Source organism: Triticum dicoccoides, chromosome 2B (assembly GCF_002162155.2).
Source record: "Triticum dicoccoides isolate Atlit2015 ecotype Zavitan chromosome 2B, WEW_v2.0, whole genome shotgun sequence".
Classification (NCBI taxonomy): domain Eukaryota; kingdom Viridiplantae; phylum Streptophyta; class Magnoliopsida; order Poales; family Poaceae; genus Triticum; species Triticum dicoccoides.
The window spans coordinates 105,567,805-105,575,517 of NC_041383.1; positions in this window are offsets into that span (position 1 = coordinate 105,567,805).

Sequence of the window (7,713 nt, forward strand, 5' to 3'; positions counted from 1 at the left end):
TCTTGCTGAACAGGGTACTCTTTCCCAGTTCTCTTGTCCTGGTGCTCATTCTCAAAATGGTGTGGTTGAACGCAACCACTGCCACCTTCTTGAGACGGCGCATGCGATGATGATCAATGCCTCTCTTCTGCCTCACTTTTGGGCTGAAGCTATTTCCACTTCCACTGTCGGATTTAGGGTTGCGGCAAAACCCTTGAGGTTCGAACACTGGGGTGCGCATGAAGATTTCCCCCTATCGAATCTCACTCTCAGCCTTGTCGCGATCTCTAAGCTTGGCTCGATGAACTCACAACACAAGGACACAAGATTTATACAGGTTCGGTCCACCGTTGTGGTGTAATACCCTACTCTTGTGTGGTGGTGGATTTCCTCTTGGACTGATGTTGAACAGTACAAGGGAAGAACAGCCTCCTGAGGAGAGGTGTTCTTGAGCTGGTGTGGTGTTCTACTTATTCGGGTTTCGGGTTTCAATCTGTTTCCCCCTTTCCTACTGTGGTGGCTAGTCCTATTTATAGAGGCCCTGGTCCTCTCTCCAAATATTGAGCGGGAAGGGATCCAACAATGGCCAATTTGAAAGGGGACAACTAGTACAAGCTATCCTGACTAAAGGTGGTCTTCGCCTGTCAAAGGCGCTGGCGGTGACGCCGTCTTGGGCTCCACGATGACCTCCGCCATGCCGTCCTGCTGGTCTTGGTCTTGTTGCACCAATATGGAAACCTTTGCCTGATGCCTCAGTACTCCGCGCCTGCGCTTGCCCCTTAGCACCAAAGGGGAAACGAGGACACTGCGTGCGCTGGCACCCGCCTGGCGCCCGCCTGGCCTTGGTCGTCATGGCTTGCGTCACGGGAACCTCGCAAGGTACCCCTTGCCTTGATCTCTCCGCCCCCTCGCGAGCCTGCCTGGTGAGGCCGCTCCTGAGGAGGCCTTGTGTCGTCCGCCTCGTGAGTCTTGGCCCCTCGCGAGGGACTTGAGTGTTGGTTGACGAAGACAGGCCGCACTGGGCCACTGGTGGAGCCACGCCGCGGGCCGCAGGCAGGCAAGTCTGGGGACCCCCGTTCCCAGAACGCCGACAGTAGCCCCCGGGCCCAAGGCGCACTTGGACTTGGCTTAGCGGCAAAGCCAAAGGGCAAGTGCGGAGTGCCTCGGGCCCTAACAGCCTGCGGCCTTGGTCGACATGTGGCGACTGATTGGACGTGGGCGTCTCCGCTTCCCCACGCTGCCTCGGCAACTGCCCGTCTGACAAAAAGGCTGGCGCGGGCAAGGCTTGCCTTCATTGCATTCCTTCGTCTTGCTCCAGATCCCCTTCCACACTCCTTGCTTCCGAAATCCCAAGATCCGCTCCAATCCTTCCCCTTGAGCAACCAATGGCGCTCCGGAAGGCCAAGGTCGGTGCGCCGCCAGCTTGGTACGAGCCGGCCCTTGACGTCCCCAACGTTTTGAAGAAGAACCTCGCCGCCACGCGCCTGCTAATGGCGGGGGAGAGCAATGAAAAGGGGAAGACTGAACTCCAGGCTGGCTCCGCCGTGCCGGAGGCTCGGGGGAGCACCTTCTATCCCTTGTTCATGAGCACCGTCGTTGCAGGCCTAGTTCCCCCCCTTCTCCGACTTCTTCTATGTTGTCCTCCACCATTACAGGTTGCAGGCCCTTCATCTCCATCCCAACTCCATTCTTCTCTTGTCGATTTTCGCCTACTACTGCGAGCGTATGTCGGGGCGATGCCGTCTGTGGCTCTGCTGCACCACTTCTTCCTCCTCCGAACCAATAGCGACCACACCTTGGGGTGCGCCAATCTCGTCGCGTGCGGCAAGGCCAATGCAATTTCGAAGGCCGGGAAGAGGGTCAATGGCTTCCGGAGCAAGTGGGTCATGATGGATGCCAAGTGTGTCTACCCCCGGTTGGCGCTGCCAATGGAGATGCCCCAATCTGACGAAGGGTGGTCTCAGCGAAGCTCACTGACGATCGAGCGACGTTGGTGCTGGAGAGGATGAACACCGACCTGAAGTCGGGCAGCGTGAAGGCAGAGAAGTTGACGGGGGCAGCGGGTGGCTCCACTTCAGGTGCGCTCACGCCCCTTATGGATGCTTGGGGGTGCAGACGACAAGCTTCGCCTGAATCTGGTGGCTTTGACTGATGAGGAGCTGGCCGCAGCTCTCCGCCTCTTGGTCGGGGACGACCAGGAGTATCCGTCGAGTGCCACTGTCCTCTTGTTCCTCCGCAAGGACAGGGCGCAGGTGGTGGCTGCTATGCCCACCTTTGATGGGCGCGGCCTGGTGCCGCCGGTGCCCCTTGTGGTCCAGGGGGCGACGACGCCGGTGGACGTGTCTTTGGGTGACTCCCACAAAGGAGGAGGAGAGGAGGAAGACGAGGAGCGTGACTCGGAGGCGACCCCCGAGGGGACGGGGAGACCTCCCCCTTGCGCAGGGCTGACATCCTCCGCACCTTTCCAGACGACGACGAGGCCGACGCCACCCAAGAGGAGGAGGATCCACCCGTGATCCCGACGAGGAGCAGGTCGGCGCTGATCTCCAGAGAGGCTGCTTCTGCCCAGACGCCGCCTGGAGCCACTTCCAGCCCTCCTGCTGCGTCTTCTCCTGCTCCTGGAGCCCTTGCGGCTATGCCCAGGGCTGCGAGGCTCTCGGGCTTCAAGCTCAGCAAGAGGAAGATGGACTACACTGTGGTAGACCAATAAGTGTCTGTGCTCCATCTTGTTCTTGATTATGTTGTTGGTCCTTGACATTCACCATCGATTGGTTAGGCCACCGTCTGCAGCGAAGAATAGGAAGGAGGACGCGGTGACGCCATCTAGGCCGATCCATCTGCTGCGGCCGCACCTTCTTCCGTGGGGAGGGGAGGCGACGGTGTTTGCACCTCCCCTGCCCGGTCATCCTCGCGAGGCCCGGGAGAGCACCCTCGTGAAGAGTCAGCCCCCGTGGCCCTGCTGGCTCTGGAGGTGCTGCTACCCGACGCTACTGCTGAGGTACCCAAGGCTCAGGAGCCCGCAGTCTCCCAAGCCATGGCTACACTGCCGCCTCCTCCTTCTGCCGTGCCGCTGGTTCCAGATCCTTTTGCCTCCCTGGATGTCTTGGAACGTGCCCTTTCTGAGATGGCCTAGCTGCGAAAAGACCTCCAGGGCACCGACTCCCATCTGGTAGTCGGGCGTCTCGAGCTGGTTTCCGGCTGGCTTCACTTTGATGCTTCTGTCCGAGCGGCGCTAAGGTGGGTAGCGGCAGCCTCTAAGAAGGAGAAGTAGGCCACCACCCAAGCTGCAGCCGCTCGCGAGGCAGCACTGAAGGATGCCTCGGCCGCCCAGGACCGCTGCAGGGCGCTGGAGGCCGAGCTGAAGGATTTGCGCGACAAGCACGCCGAAGAAGCTCGTGACCGCCAGGTCGAGGAGGAGAGGATGAAGGCCCAGGAGGATGCCATTAGGGGCCGCGTCGCCGAGCTAGAGCAGTTAGCGGAGGCGCAGGTCACTAAGCGCGGCCGGCTGGAAAAGCTGGAGCAGAAGGTGAGGGCAGAGGAGGCTGAACTCGACGCCAAGGCGAAGGTCCTGGCCGAGGACTGCGGCCTTCGCACTCCTCAAGGAGAGGTCTCGTGTGGCGCTGAAGGCACTCTATGAGAAGGGCCTGGAGAAGCCGCTGACTACCGACGAGGACGGCCCCGCCCAGCTGCTTCCTTACTTGGTTGAGGCACTTGAGGAAGTTGTGAGCGGCATCGGCCCTATGGCAGAGGAAGAAGCTCGCATCCTTTCTTCCGCTGCACTGACGCGCGTCTTCAGCCACCTCCACCTTCGTGACCCTGACGCCAATCTTGACGAGCTACTAGAGCCTGTGGGCGGCGAGTGCTACGCCGCTGCTGCTGAAGCCGTGAAGGGCCAGGTGGAGGCCTTGTTGGAGAAGTTTCGTGCCTTCGATGTTGCGCCCATGGCAGGCGGTGCTGCTGATCCTGCGGCCCCGAGTGGTGGTACAGGTGAAGGCGATGCCACCACGGGAGTGGAGTCCCTGGCGGGCGACGGCGGTATCCAAGGATGACTGACTTACGGCTTCTTTCCTGCTTAATTCCTACAATGTGCACCATGCCTCGTGGAGGCGTTTAAACTTGCGTCTGGTATTGCGAAGACAATTATGGCTTGTAATATTTGCTTCGAGATTTTGCAGTTTTCTTCCTATTTGCTTTACATTCTACGTCGGCAGGGCCCGGCCCCGCGTATACCTCAGCCACCGTTGGCCCCGACCGGATCACCAGGACAGGACCAAGGAGTGAGGGGCTACGTGACCAGTTAGGCTCCTGAGTTGCAATGCTCAGGAGTCCCCCTTGACGCGCAAACAGCTTATAGGAAGGGAATGTAGGGGTAGATCTGGTGTTCTACGTCGGCAGAGCACGGCCCTATGCATACCTCAACCGCCGTTGGCCCCGACCGGATCACCAGGACGGGACCAAGGAGTGAGGGGCTATGTGACCAGTTAGGCTCCTGAGTCGCGATGCTCAGGAGTCCCCCTTGACGTTCAAACGGCCTTCATACCTTGGCTCTGCTCGGGGAGGGGCGTGCGACGACCAGGTCCAGGGGACCTGGCTGGGTGGCGTACGCTCGGGCGTGACCCGGGCGCAGCCCCCGTGCCAAGCCCCCTCGCGCGACGCTCCTGAGGGGAGGTGTTGCGATGAGGCCAGACATTGAGCTTTGGGGCTCCCTGAGGTTGATACGGCTGTGGGGCCGCCCTTAGTTGTTTATCACCAACACGGAGCATAGTGCTTCTGTATGTGTACGGGCATAGCTGCTCCTCGGCAGTGTCGACGGCCAGCACGGAGCATGGTGCTTCCACTGGTGTGTGGAAGGGGGGGCTCCCTGCTGCGGAGAGCCCCCGGGGCGTGTACAGCCCCGCCCTGACACGTGGCTTGCACGGCAGGGCTAGACGAGGTGTATATGGACACTCGTGAGCCAGCGCGGGACTCACGAGGCCCTACCTCAAGGCGGGTTGCGCCTGGTCTTGGGTCTTTGGCATCTGTGTGTTCCTGCGAGACGGTTAGGTATAAATGCTCTGCGTCCTCAGGTCCCAGCCCTCGAGCAAGCTCAGCCGCCAGTGGTATGCCAGGTCATGATGCCGTGGTCAAGGCCAGGGGGTGAGGGCTGGAGAGCCAGTAAGAGCTCCTAAGTCGTGATGCTCAGGAGCCCCCCTTTTAACGCAAAAGCGAATTGTATGAGAGAGGGAGGGACCCGTGGTAGATGGCAATCGAGCAGGTGATAATCACAGGTAGATTAGGCATGAAAGGCAACCATCTTAGGTAAATGCAGAATGGATACATGCCACTGGGTCAGACCCAAGCGGCTTGGGGATGATGCAGCCCGAAGGGCGCCCCCATCAAGGTAAGCTAAAGACATAAAAGGAGATACATGCTGCAGGGACGGACCCACGCAGCCTGGGAATGATGCAGCACTGAGGGCGCTCCCAGCTCAAATGAACTTGGGAGATGTCAACTGGTTCCATTGTAGAGGGGGTGTTGGGGCAGCTGAAAATGTGTGGTGAAGGGGCCGACCCTCACGAGCCACCGGGGCCCTGAGCCTCAGGAGGCTCTGGGGGCCCAGGTGGTTCCTTGAGGACCATCTCCATCTCTGCTAGGATAGATGGTGTTTGGCCTCCTGAGCCGCCAGGATGCTCCACAGGTGATGCTGGTAGCTGACAGCCGTGTTCGGCAGGCCGAAAGGCATGCAAACGTAGTTGTGCGGCAAACCCTTGCAGTGTCCCACGCGTGAAGGCCAGAAGCGCTCCTGAGATGCGGCTCGGTTGAGTCCTAGGATGTTGATGCAGACGCACAGCCCACCATCCTCGCCTGGATGGGAAGCCACACCGGCGAGCGGCGGTCACCGCGCACGGCCCTCGCTTCCTGAAGCTCCAGAGTGGTCTTGGCAATGAACTCCTGAATGTTGGGCTTTCCACGCCCTGTGTCTTTCTGAGGGAAACGTGTCGCGAAGCATGCCTCTAAGTGGTGCCCGAGCGCCTCCCTCGTGATGTTGGCGAGGTCTGAGGCCCTCTAGAAGAGAGCCCCCGAGCCCTGCCCGAGGAGGGCACCGGGCGCGCCTTCCTATGTGTGACAGTCTGGTTTTTTCCCTCCTTTCTTTGCCTGGTTTCCAGTTGAGTTGGTTTTGAATTTGAAGTTTTTGAATCATTTCATTTGGACTTAACCACTTGGGTACCCCTTGATTTTCACCCAAGAGCTCCCTCTCCTCCTCAAAACCATCATTCCACCTCAGGATCATCTCAAAATATTGCTTGGAATATTTTTCTTAAATGAAAAATATTCATTTTGCCCTCCAAAACCCTAGTTAGCCCTTTGTGCTCCAAAGCAACCCTAATTTTTCTTGCCCTAAAAATCCTGAGAAAAATCCCAATTGTTCTTTGGACCCTAGGGCACCTTTCTGAGCAAAAATATTTCATCACTCTTTGGAATATTTTGGCTACAGAAAATAAATTCATTTCTGGACAGAAATGGTAGTTTCTACAACAACTACCATTTTACTAGCTCCATTGTAGCTGGTTTTTCTTGTGCCTATCTACCTTAGTAAGTGTAAGTAAACCCCCAAAGCTTAGCCCTTAACTCCCAGTGGTTTGACCACATAAATCTCCAAAGTTACTGTCCAGAAACTTGCCAGTAGTACAAAACCATTTCTACTGCACCTGGATCCAAGCCAAACCATGGTAACACTTCAATTTACTAAGGACTATACGCCAGACATCATGGTTAGCGCTTAGGGTGGCCTAATGTCACGGTTCATGCGGTGACCGCGTTCGTCCGGGCGTGCTGGCATGCAAAACACGCGCTCTGCGTGCCGCCTAGCACTATGTTGAGCGCGTGCTCGCTGCCCAGCCGGCCCAAGTATGCCACACCTCGCCACGATCCTCGTCTCCACCCCCTTAACTCCCCCCTGGCGCTCGCCGACGCCGGAGCTCGCTGCAGCAAGCACGGGCACGGTCCGGCCAACGACACAGTGCGCGGCGCACTGTGCTCGTCGCTTTTCCCCCTCGCTCCCATGCTCGTCCGCGCCTGAAATAGTTCTTGCGTGACCTCCGTCGTCTTCCTCCTCTCTCTTTGGCACTGTTCGTCACTGGGCGTCGTGGACAGGCATCCTCCGGTGGAGCCCGAACCCTCCTCACCGCCCGCCTATAAATGTCGCCACCCCCAGCCTCTTGGAGCACCTGCAACTACTCCCACACCCTCCACAAACTTGTAGAAGCCGTAGCCCGGTCGGGCAGGCCGCGGGCTGTCGTCCCAAAGCTCGAGCTCGCTGGTGATCCCCTTCGGATCATCCCCGCAGCTCCAGCCCCTCCCAGGCCAGGGCGACCCTGCCAAGGCCTCCGCCACTCTTCGGTGAGGCCGTTCCACCCCGCTGGAGCCACTGGAGCCACCCCGAGCCGTCGTCGTCTTCGTCTCCGGCAACCTCCGCCCTCTGCCTCCGTTGGAGAGGACGATTCCGACATCGTCCGGTCACCTCTAGCCATGCTACGGGTACGGGCAGGTGCGCAACCTTCTTCTCCTTCGATCCCCTCCCCCCTCTCATTTGACCCCAAGAACCCTCGTCGGCGGCGTGTGCTCCAGCGAAGCGCCGCCTCCCTCTATTTCCCTCTCCCCTCCTTCTGGCTTGACTAGCGACGCCCGCTAGTCAGCCACTCATTACGCGCGCGAAGCGGTATGAGTGGTGGCGCCCTGGGCGTTTATGCCTTC